General features: G+C 43.6%; 1 protein-coding gene across 2 annotated transcripts in view; it reads left to right on the forward strand.

The window, feature by feature from the left end:
• The first annotated feature begins 2,238 nt into the window (after positions 1–2,238).
• The window catches only part of tlk2.L (tousled like kinase 2 L homeolog), a 35,976-nt gene continuing 25,204 nt past the window's right edge, over positions 2,239–13,010 (forward strand). The window contains exon 1 of one of the 2 annotated variants that reach the window (XM_018234888.2): positions 2,239–2,978. The gene's annotated coding sequence lies outside the window, so the exon portion shown is untranslated. The remainder of the gene's footprint in view (positions 2,979–13,010) is intronic. The other variant, XM_018234891.2, reaches the window with a different exon arrangement.

A 13,010-nucleotide genomic window follows, 5' to 3' on the forward strand; every position in this document is an offset into this window, starting at 1 on the left:
AATACAAAAACTATAAAATCCACATTAGATTACATGACAACACAGGAGCCAGTACAGTCTGTATATTCTGATTATTAATCAGTCTTGTTGTATCGGCTTCTGGCAGATATTATTTGACTTGTGCTGTTTTGATCATTTATGACGATCCCTAAGCAGCCCAGATCACACTGAGCATGTGCACAGTCTTGGTCTTGCAAAGATTATAAGATGGTGACCCCCTGTGGCCAACTTTGAAAGCATAAATCATTTTTTTGATTAGGCTTGTGGTGCAGTAAGTTCATGTTTATATTTAGTATACAAAATACAGCATTTCTAGCCTTATTCTATTTAAGACTTTACTTCCCCTTTAAGCATCATTTAGAAGATATGGTTGATTGCTTGCTGATTGGTTACTTGATTGGTGTCACGGCCGGCACCCAATACCAGAACAGGTGCCAAGTACCCTGGTCTCGGCTCGGCTTCACCAGTAGTGTGACCACCGTTGGGCTTCGGGAGGAGCCCTCAGCTTACTTGGGTGCCACCTGGACTTAACGAGGGGTACAAGGCAAGATGTTCTGGCTAGCGGAGGGGCACGGCAGGTATCAGAGTCTTTTGGGCCGAAGGTCACGGTACAAATGGAACAGGCAACAGAATCGTCAGACAGGCTGGGTCGATGCAGGCAGATAACAAGAATCGTCAGACAGGCAAAAGGGTCAAAACCGGGTAATCAATCGAAGGGTTAAACTGTAGAGTAGTCGTAAGCAGGCAAGGTCAGGATCCAGAATTCAGAATAGTCAAAATAGCCAGGCAGGGGTCAAAACAGTAATCAGACAGGTTCAGATAATAGCACAAAGCTCAGGAGCACGAGGAATACAATCCTATCACGGGCAAAGTCCCACAGCCCTAATGGGCTTTAAATAGTGTTTGAATTGCGCGCCCCTGCGCGCTAACGTCACTACGCCGGCGCCTGCGGCCTACAGGAAGCCGCTCGTCGAGGCGGGCGTCCCCGCCGAGGGGGCGACAGGCGTCCCTGTCGTCCCCCCCCTAGACCACCAGGTACGTTCATTACAATTGGTCATGTGGAAATCACTGCATCATCAACGAATCTGAAATACCCCCAAGTCTCTTGACTAGAGCTGCCACCTGTCTGGAATTGACCCGGACATCCCACTTTTTTGAAGGGTATCCACAGGGTCAGACTGGGGGGGGGCTCGGGGCTGCTGTATCAGGGCCCCTGCTGAAACCCACTTTCAGGACCTGCTGGGTATTTTCCTGGCCCAGTCCAGACCCTGGCTGCCCGAGTCAAAACTGCCTGCCCGGTTTTCCAAATTAGGAAAACCAGACAGGATTCCCCGAGATTGACGCAGTGATCAGCCAATCATCATGTCATAGCCCTGCTCCTGATGTCACATCCCGCCCCTTTAGATCACAGCCCCGCCTCATGCCCCAACATCATGGTCCTGCCTCCCCACCCGGAGATAGTCGGAAGGAAAGGTGCCAACCCTACACTCGACCAATAGGAACAAAAATGATTCAGATGGAACACACGTTTACTCGAACAAAAAAGCAACAATTTCTGGTATCCCTGAAAAAGTGCAGCTCAGAAGATGCATAAGCCCAGCCCACGCTTAGTTACACCTGGACACGCCCCTGAGCTCCCCAAACCCTGCCTTCCAACAAAGCCACACCCCTTTTTTGATGTTTTATGAGTTAAAAAGGGAACAGGAAGTGACTCCAGGTTTCTAACTTCCTGGTTCTTACAAGGTACTTAAGAGTCTATTCTAAGCACAAGGGCACTTGTAGATTATACACAACATCTCCCACTGAACTGCATAAACACGCCCCTAACATATATATATAATTATAGAGATATTTTAGCAGGTCACATGACCCTTGCCAGTTCTTTTTTTTTTGGTTTTCATAAGAGGAAAGTGCTTTAATGAATAGTATGACATTCCTCCAGGCACAAGACTCTCCACACGTGTCTGCAACTAAACTTGCCCAGCATCACTCTTCTACTCGCTCCTGATTGGCCCAATGTCTGCAAAAAGAAGGCAATGACAGCTGCCCTTTCAGTTTTGACACGCCCAATTAACTCCTTTCCCCGCCCACAGACCGGTCCTTCCTGAGTGGGCGTTGCCCACAGCTCACACGTGCTGTCACTCGGCCACTTAATGCTCGTCTGTTCCTATAGGTTTGCGTTCTCGCGAAACGAGGCTTTTGCAGGCTCCCTCCCCGTCTCTCAGAGGTCCAATCGCAAATGGATTTGCCTCGCTTTGCTTTTAGGGCGGGACTTGGAGTTCAAGGCTGGCCAGTTGTAGAGCGCGTTTCATAACCACCTGCCAGGCGGGAAAGTTTGCGCGGCCCCGCCCCTTTCTACCTCCTTGCGCGTTACCTTAGTTTAGTGAACTTGGCGCGGTTCTTTTTTACCTCTCGTGAACGCGCAATTGCCCTCGCCCCCTCCCCTTTCCCCTGAATCTCGCGAGAAAACCAGCAGTTTCACTATCGTGTTTACACTAATTAAACCCATTACCCCCGATAATCCGAACCGAGCCGATCCGGGTTAAATCGGGCGGGGGGTTCCGGAGGGGCCTGGACCCGCAACAGCAGAAAATTCTCTCACGTCTCCCACAGTTTGACTTATAGTCCCAACATTTCGCTGCTTTCTGAGGTAAAAAATCAAAATAATCGGCCCCTTAATTTAAAAAAAATATATTATTATTATTATTATAATCCCCATCGCCCCCCCCCAGGAAAGGAGGAGCCACCACTGGGGGGCGCTTTCCCCCCTCCCGCCCCATCCATGACAGGCGAGTCCGTGCCCGGAGGGTGGGGCGCGGGGTTCTGCGCTTAGGAAAGCTCGGGGATTTGCGGCCTAGTCTTGTGAAGCTCGGGAGACCAACAGCGAGAGGAAGGCGCGGAGAATCAAGACCCCCCTCGAGGGGACGAGCCAGGAGAGTCTCCCCAAAATCCGGGGGCCGAACCACCGAGGCAGAGAGGTAATTTTATCCCGGGGAAAGTGGGAGGGCCGCGGGCATCTTTATCCACACTCAGGGGCCAGGGCCCACACCCTAGGGACGAAGATCCTGCAGGCTGCAGCCCCTGTCAACTCCCAGCAGCCCCTCACAACTCCCAGCAGCCCCTGTCAACTCCCAGCAGCCCCTCACAACTCCCAGCAGCCCCTCACAACTCCCAGCAGCCCCTCACAACTCCCAGCAGCCCCTGTCAACTCCCAGCAGCCCCTGTCAACTCCCAGCAGCCCCTGTCAACTCCCAGCAGCCCCTGTCAACTCCCAGCAGCCCCTGTCAACTCCCAGCAGCCCCTGTCAACTCCCAGCAGCCCCTGTCAACTCCCAGCAGCCCCTGTCAACTCCCAGCAGCCCCTGTCAACTCCCAGCAGCCCCTATCAACTCCCAGCAGCCCCTCACAACTCCCAGCAGCCCTTTTCTTTTTAATTCACCCACCATCAGAGGGGTTAAAAGTACAATTATATTCTGTTGAAAGTTCTCTCCCTATATATTAATTTAGGATATTCAGGCTGCATGCCACTAGTTGTTGCTGAACTGCAAATCTCTACATTGCACTGTGGGCGGGGACGTTGGGAGACGCAGTTCAGAAACAGCTGGAGGTTTGACATGTCAGATTTATAGAATAACCCCTCAGCCCAAGATGGAGACCCCATAGTTTATTCCCTTTATAGAGAACTGACAACGTCTGCAGTGTTTTACAGAGATGATACATTCCCATCAGTCTCTGCCCCAGTGGAGCTTACAATCTAAAGTCCAGATCACATGAACACACACACGAGTGGCAGTTTTATTAGGAGTCACTTCTCCTGCCTCTGTGTTTGGAGTGTGGGAGGAAACCCGCCAGGGATCACACAGACTCCTTGTAATTCCTGCCCTGACCCCTGAAATGAATGTTGGACCCCAGCACTGCAAGGCAGCCACTGCCCTGTCCATTCATCACTACATACGACTACAGGACATATCTCATATATCTATATACACATAACTTTCTTATTTATCTTCATGTTGACAGCCTTTAGGTAGGATTAAAAAAAAAAAGAGCATTTTCCCTTGGCATCACATGGCCCATTGGGGGGAGAAATTAGACAGAAGTACAAATACAATATATTTCCAGTATAAACACTAAGGAATGTTAAGCCTGTAGGAAGGGGAAACATAAAGTTCTAATTCATGCACAGCTGTCTGACACCCTTCATTCATTGCTCTTTTTCTTTGGGGGTTTTCTGTATACGTATTCATTACTCCCATGTTACGACTGTTCATCAAAGTACAGGTATGGCATGCGTTATCTGGAAACCCATTATCCACAAAGCTCCAAATTACAGGAAGGCAATCTTTCATAGACTCCATTTTAATCAAATAATTACAATTTTTAAAGTGACATGCTTTTTTCACTGTAATAATAAAACAATGCCTTGCACTCAATCCCAACTAAGATATCATTAATCCTTATTGGAGGCAAAACCAGCCTATTGGCTTTATTTCATGTTTAGAATATTTTTTTTAGTAGACATAGAGGTATGGAGATCTAAATTAAGGAAAGATCCCTTTTCTGGATAACAGGTCCCATACCTGTACATTCATTTGATTCATTGATGACCAGCACTGCCGTCCCACTCCAGGATCCTGTAGAGCAGAATGGAGTCCGGAAATGTAGACTCAACGTTGGCTGGCACTCTAAAACTTCAATGTCAGTGATGAATATAAAGTAGGGATGCATCGAATCCACTATTTGGGATCCGGCTGAATCCTTGGTGAAAGATTTGGCTAAATAACGAATCCTAATTTGCATATGTAAATTAGCGGCAGGAAAAGAAAAAATGGAAAAATATCTTCTTTTGTGATGAAAAGTCATGTGATTTCCCTACCCGCCCCTAATTTACATATCCAAATTAGGATTCGGTTCGGCCGAATCCTGCCCAAATCCCAAACCGAATCCTGGATTCAGTGCATCCCTAATATAAAGGGATATATAGGGTTGTAGTTAATGAAGTTTTTGTCTTAAAGGGGTGGTTCACCTTTCAGTTAGCTTTTAGTATGTTATAAAATTGACACATCTAAGCAATTTGCATTTTTATTCTGACTATTTCCATCTTTCAAATGGAGGTCTTCTGAAGAAGTGGCGTGAGGCCACGAAACGCGTTAAGCGTGGGGCTATGTTCACTTGTTTGCTCATCATGATTTTATGATTATTTTCAATAAATTTGGATTTTTTATATGACCCCAAATGCTGCCTGGTGCTCCGTGATTTGGTTGCTCAGTAAATGGAGGTCACTGACCCAATCTAAAAAGCATATTCTCTTTATAAAGCTATACATTTATAGTTATTGCTACTTTTTATTACTCATCTTTCTATTCAGGCCTCTCTCATTTATATTCCAGTCTCTTATTCAAATCATTGCCTGGTTGCTAGGGTAATTTGGATTCTAGTAACCAACTAAAATTGCAAACGGGAGAGCCAATCAATAAAAAATAAAAAATAATACAAAATTAAAACCAATGGCACAGCGTCTCAGAATATCGCTCTCTGTCTTCATCATACGAAAAAGTTAATTTAAAGGTGAACCACCTAATGCAATCCAAAATAGCTGATGCATTAAAATGAGATATAAATGCTACAAAGGGGCATGTGAGAGTCACAGACACTTTCCAAGATGGTGACCCCCTGTGACAAGTTTGAAGTCCTGGATCATTGCTGCTATTGACAAGCTCAAACTTTAGCCTCGTGCAATAAGTTCAGCATATAAAATATGCCATTTTTAGCCACATTAATTTTTAGGGTTTAGTTGTCCTTTAAGTTTACTAGTTGTTTCATGATGTGACCTGACCCCTCAAAGAGAGTTAGGTGACAATATTTGTGAAATGCTTTTTATTGTGGCTGACTTTTTGGCAACAACTGTACAACTTGCAGTTGAAATAAAATGACTTGGAGGCTTCTTTGTTTACTTAGACTGGTAAAGTAGAAAAAAGTCTGAAAGTTTGGGGACAACATTAATTTGGGCTCCATCTGTCCTTGTAATGGAGTTTGCTCTCCCTCTGATCTGACATGGGAATGTTGGAAGATTTGGTCCAATCCAACCAGCTGTATCAAGAATGGAATCTCTTTCATCCTAGAGGAGAACTATCACGGAAATGAAAATTTAATATAAGCTTCATTGTACTGAAATAAGAAACTTTCTAAATACAATCATACAGAAAACTTTTCTGAAATAAATAAGTTTATCTTCACTATTCCTCTCTCAGCTTCTGTTCTCTTTATAGTGTCTTCATGCAGGAGGCGTTTGGTGTCAGATTTTCATTGACAGATCCAATATATCTTAAGGTGGCCATAGACAATTGTGATCTTTCCTTTATCTTTCCAGGAAAGATGGTTCGTTTCAATACACACGTGTAGAGCTGAATCGTCAGATATTCAATAAAATCCTGTATCTGACCATTCAGCACTAACAATGGCCTTCAAAAGAAACCAATCAATATTTCCAGCCAGCCTGATCGATGAGCCAACCGATATCCAAGTCTTCTGCTGATATCAGTCGGCTCGTCTCTTACCATACGCGCACCGAATATCTTGCAAAAATTAGTTTTGTACAATATTATTGGTGCATCTAAGGCCACCGTTATAGGGGAGCTTCTTTTTCTAGCAGATGTATTAGAGCTTGCTCAAATAGCTGATTTCAGGTCAAACACAATAACTGACGTTGGTACAAATTCTGCATGTAGAGAGACAGGATTTCAGGTGATTTTAAGGGTCAGGGCACACGCTCAGATTCAGGGAGATTAGTCGCCTGGAGACAAATCTCCTCTTCTTCGGGGGGGCTAATCTCCTTGAACTGCCTTCCCCTGCCTCACGAGGAAACTTCGGATGACTTCGGAAAACGAAGCGGTCCGAGTTACATTCCGCCGGCGAATGTAAATCACCGGTGGGAGGCAGTTCGGGGAGATTAGTCGCCTGAAGAAGAGAAGATTTGTCTTCGGACGACTAATGTCCCCGAATCTGAGCGTGTGCCCTGACCCTAATAGTGTGTTCTAATACATAATCTGGGTAAAAGGAGCCACACCCTCAAAAATATATATTTGATTTAACGGTCATTCAAAATCACATTCCCAACTCCTGCATGAAGGCAGAATGAAGAGAAGCAGATGCTGAGAGAAGGTCAGTGAAGATTAACGTGAATATTTCCGAAATGGTTCATCATTTTTAATGGCTTATACTTAGAAAATGTCTTCTTTCAGTACGATGCCGCTGAGGTTAAATTTTCATTTGTTCGATAGTTCTCCTTTATTCGAGCTGGCAGGGATAGTTTTTGCATATTGGGATCATTGCATTGCCTCAGGATCACATGCAAAATGACATCCGATTGGGGAGGCATGGTCTCTTCCATTGAAATTTGGTGCCATTTTCAGTTGAATAAGTTCCATTTGATTCCATTTGTTGGTGGAAGAGATATACTGTCCCGGAAAGAGCTCTACTGTCAAGGTCTAAACACTTAATTCATGCAGTCTTTTGAGTTGGGATGGCATGTAGTTGCTCATTTTTGTGTCAACCCATAAACAAAATATAATGAACACGTTTGCCACCTTATTTCACATGGAACTGACTGGCAGATAACAGGTTGAAACACTTCTCTCGTGCCTTTGATGCACCCCAAAAAAAGTATATTTCTTACTGTAAAGCCAGTTTCTTATAAGCAGAGGTTTTTCCATAAAAGGGGCCTTATACACGCAATAAACCAAATCCATGCGGGAAATATATACTGCCTATTCTTTTAGTTCAAAAGAATCATTATTTTCCTCCTTTTTTGCCATCATAAATACTAATCGAAAAGTTTTTCGTTTTTCGCTGCCTTTAGCACCCTGTATCCCTGTAAGTAATTTGTTCAAAGGGAGATCATGAGTGCATTATAAATTAGGGATGCACCGAATCCAGGATTCGGTTCGGGATTCCACCAGGATTCTTAACCGGAATGCAAATTAGGGGCGGGGAGGGAAATCACGTGACTTTTTTTTGTCACGAAACAAGGAAGTAAAAAATGGTTTCCCCTTTCCACCCCTAATTTGCATATGCAAATGATAGAGTACGGTATTCGGCCGAATCCTTCGCAAAGGATTCGGGGGATCAGCCGAATCCAAAATAGTGGATTCGGTGCATCCCTATTATAAACAGACCCCAAACTGTAGACATTGTTAGCCATTGACCTATAAGGAGAAGCTCATTATACAGAAGCGTTTGTTATCTTTGTACTGCTAATTAGTTTTACATTTTAGGCAGCTAAGCAGTTAAAGGGGTTGTTCACCTTCCAACACTTTTTTCAGTTCCGCTGGTTTCAGAGTAATCGGAAAATATTCGGTATTGCTCCGTGGGGGGGGGTCGCTGACCCTGTAAACTGTTCTAAATTGATACATTTAGTTGATACATTTCTTATCTTTGTCCCTGCTGAGCAGAATCCCTGGGTTTCATTACAGGCAGCTGTTAGACTTGATACAATAGTTGCTGATACTCCAGAGATGCTGCTGAGATATGGATCAACTAAATGTTGCAAAATGTAATAGTTTAAAGTCTGCACTTGAACTACTGAGCTGCAAACTTAGATTTTGGAAAAACTAAAAAAAAAAATGGGAAGCAATTAAAAAAAAGTCTCTATTTCTGGAGAACAATCTGAAAACAACTCAACTGAAGAAAAGTGTTTGGAAGGTGAACATGCCTTTAATAAGCTTCGAAGGGAACGTGATTTTTTTTTGTTGTTTTTAAGCATGAAATACTTTAAAATTTATTTGCATAGATATATATTCGTGCCATGGGCAGGGGATAACTTTTTCCCAACAAGTGTAGGTAAATATTTAGGACCACCTTATGGGCTTTACCTTGATGTGCTATGGTGACTTACAAATTTTATGATCATAACTTTCTAACTAAAATCCCCTGTTTCTGAATAACACATGCATTGATTATGGATTGTACCACAACCACCTTTATTTGTGCTCCTAAATTTAGCCCCATTTGAGCACTAAATAAGATGCCACAGGAGGCTTGGCTGAGTGTGTTCAAGTCCTCCTCTGAGTGATGACTTGGGTTCTGGTGTAGCTTGAGGTATACCATTTTTGGGGTGCCAACGCTCACGTCTTCCTTCCTACATACTGCTAGGGCTGCAGGGCTTCATTGGTAAACCATGATACGTTCTGTCTGTCGTTCACCATGTTTGGTACCCAGACGGCTGGATACCATACTAATCACAGTCGCTGATGCTGGATGTAGCATTTTTAGCAGTGAGTTTAGTTGTTTAAAGGAGAACTAAACTCTAAAAATTTATGTGGCTAAAAATATTTTATATAGTGAACTTATTGCACGAGGCTAAAGTTTGAGCTTGTCAATAGCAGCAATGATCCAGGACTTCAAACTTGTCACAGGGGGTCACCATCTTGGAAAGTGTCTGTGACACTCACATGCTCAGTGGGCTCTGATTGGCTGTTGAGAAGCTAAGCTTAGGGCTCGTCACTAATTATCCAGCAGAAAATGAGCTTCCCTGGCTGTAATATAAGCTGATGCTACAGGTTTGCTGATTATTAAATTCTGATGCTAATTGCACTGGTTTCTGTGCTGCCATGTAGTAATTATGTGTATTAATTACTAATCAGCCTTATATTGTGACATTTCTATTCTATGTGTACTGTATATTGTGAGTGGATCCCTAAGCTCAGTAAGTGACAGCAGCACAGAGCATGTGCAGTGAATCAGCAGAAAAGAAGATGGGGAGCTACTGGGGCATCTTTGGAGACACAGATCTTTACTGCTAAAGGGCTGTGGTTGCCTTGGGCTGGTACAGAAGCATAAAACATCATGTACAACATTTCTAGCTACTTCTTTAGTTAGGCTGTAGTTCTCCTTTAAATGGCAGGTAGATTCATTATCAGGAAACCCATTATCCAGAAAGCTCCAAATTACAGTCTCCTATAGACTCTTCTTTGGTAATAATAAAACCGTACCTTTTACTTTATCTCAACTAAGATATAATTCATCCTAATTGGTAGCAAAACGATCTTACTGGGTTTATTTAATGTTTACATGATATTAAAGTAGACGAAGCATGTGAAGATCCGAATTAAGGAAAGATCCGCTATCCAGAAAACCCCAGGCCCCACACTTGTACGTCCAACAGATCTGTGCCGGGCAGAACTCAGAAATGCTGAGGTTAATGAACCCCATTTATTTAGATATATATGCCATGTAGCTTTGGGGTGACTTAAATGAGTAGAATCTTTCTTCACTTTTGATGTATTAATGATCAATTCTCCTTTTACTTGAAATGGTCTGTTATTGAACGAAAAGCATTCCAGCTCTGCTGAATTGGAGGTGTGTTTATTTCGTTCAACAGTACATCAAACGTATTTGTTAAAGGGATACTGTCATTGGAAAAACATTTTTTTTCCCAAAATGAATCAGTTAATAGTGCTGCTCCAGCAGAATTCTGCACTGAAATCCATTTCTCAAAAGAGCAAACTGATTTTTTTTATATTCAATTTTGAAATCTGACATGGGGCTAGACATATTGTCAATTTCCCAGCTACCCCTGGTCATGTGACTTGTGCCTGCACTTTAGGAGAGAAATGCTTTCTGGCAGGCTGCTGTTTTTCCTTCTCAATGTAACTGAATGTGTCTCAGTGGGACATGGGTTTTTACTATTGAGTGTTGTTCTTAGATCTACCAGGCAGCTGTTATCTTGTGTTAGGGAGCTGCTATCTGGTTACCTTCCCATTGCTCTTTTGTTTGGCTGCTGGGGGGGAAAGGGAGGGGGTGATATCAGTCCAACTTGCAGTACAGCAGTAAAGAGTGACTGAAGTTGATCAGAGCACAAGTCACATGACTTGGGGCAGCTGGGAAATTGACAAAATGTCTAGCCCCATGTCAGATTTTCAAAGTTTCAAAATTGAAAAAAATCTGTTTGCTCTTTTGAGAAATGAATTTCAGTGCAGAATTCTGCTGGAGCAGCACTATTAACTGATTCATTTTGAAAAATTTTTTTTTTCCCATGACAGTATCCCTTTAAAGGAGAAGGAAACCCCCAGGGCGCTAAACCCCTCCCCCCTCCCCTGTGCTGCCCCCCCTCCCTCCTCCCCCTGGCCTACCTGTCCCCCTGGGCAAATGCCCCTAACTTTTTACTCACCCCTCTGCGCAGGTCCTGTCCACGGAGTACGCAGTCGCCATCTTCTCCCACGCGCGTCTTCTTCCTGCTCTGATCGGCGTTTTCTGGCGCATGCGCAGTAGGAACAGGTACCGGTACGGCTTTACTGCGCATGCGCCGAATGTCACGAAGTTTTCCGATTTCACTTCGTGACATTCGGCGCATGCGCAGTAGAGCCGTACCGGTACCTGTTCCTACTGCGCATGCGCCAGAAAACGCCGATCAGAGCAGGAAGAAGACGCGCGTGGGAGAAGATGGCGACTGCGTACTCCGTGGACAGGACCTGCGCAGAGGGGTGAGTAAAAAGTTAGGGGCATTTGCCCAGGGGGACAGGTAGGCCAGGGGGGAGGAGGGAGGGGGGGCAGCACAGGGGAGGGGGGGAGGGGTTTAGCGCCCTGGGGGTTTCCTTCTCCTTTAAAGGTGTTGCAAACCCCCAAACCAATAATCTGCCTAATAAAAAAAAAATGCAGTTCTAAGTATCTTTTCCATCTTTTTAATGTTATTTTTAATGTTGTTTGAATTGAAAGTGCTGCTGGTTTTCGTCTCTGAACAATGTTGGTTATGATACATTGTTTAAAAAGCAATGACCAGCAGAAGAAATACATTGTAATAAGTGTGTATTGGCGTTAGTTTGGATTAAATCTTCTTTGGTAACATTTTATGTTATTTGAATTGAAAGCTGGTTTTTGTTTATTAACAATGATACATTGTTTAAAAAGTCAGGACCAGCAGAAGAAATACATTGTAATAAGTATATATTGTAGTTGGTTTGAATGACGTTTTCTTAGGTAACATTTTATGTTATTTGAATTGAAAGTGTTGCTGGTTTTTGTTTATTAACAATGATACATTGTTTAATAAGTCAGGACCAGCAGAAGAAATAAATGTAATAAGTGTATATTGGAGTTGGTTTGAATGACGTTTTCTTAGGTAACATTTTCTGTCTGGGTTACATCACCTATGTGTGTCTCACAGCTTTTCTCCCCATACATGTAGAACATTAGAAGCTGCGCTGGTCTGGGGCCACGACTCCTGCCTTTTTGGCATTTAGCCTGCTTCCATTTTAATGTTCTTGTTTACGTCTTTAAATCACTACCTGCACCGTGTGAAGCCTCCCACACACACACTCACAAGTCATGGATATTTCATTGATTGTAGTGGAGCACAATTGAGCAAGTGGACCTTCATGAAAGAGCAGAGAGAGGAAGGAAAGTAGCCGGGATCCAGGGCTGCCTATAAGTTTCCCCTCACTTTTATTTGGTAGCAGCTGTTAGGCAGAGGTAAAATGGAGTCGGCTCCTGGAGAGAGACAGCAAAACAATATAGTCACAGCTCAGGGTAGCGAGGGGGGGGAGAAAGAACTTATTCACATATTCACTAATAGGAATGCGAGGAGGAGAGACGTGCATGTGAAATAAATTAAATGTCTGCATTTTCACATGTGGTTTCCGCTGTCCAAAAAAAGAGCCTTTGTCCAAATTGATTTACAGTTAAAGGTGGGAGGAAGGTGCTCGTCATGGAGGGTTCTTGCCATAGTCACACCGAGGTCTGAGCCTTTATTATTATTCTGTGGGATATAGATGGGATGCTCTGATAGAGACGGCACAAGGCAGCTTCCCTCAATCTCTTTTCAATGCAGTTAGATTATTAAATTAGTCTGTGTAGTGCCACATTAGCAGCAAAGGCTAAATACATTGCTCGTCTTAAATTCTAAAAACTTTATAGCTTTTATTTCTCATAATAAAAAAGGCTGTCCTTTGTAGAAGGGATTTACAGGAGGCAACCATTCTGCTAATGTACAGTGGTTGTTCTCCTTTAAATTAACTT

The sequence above is a fragment of the Xenopus laevis genome, chromosome 9_10L (assembly GCF_017654675.1).
Source record: "Xenopus laevis strain J_2021 chromosome 9_10L, Xenopus_laevis_v10.1, whole genome shotgun sequence".
NCBI classification, from domain to species: domain Eukaryota; kingdom Metazoa; phylum Chordata; class Amphibia; order Anura; family Pipidae; genus Xenopus; species Xenopus laevis.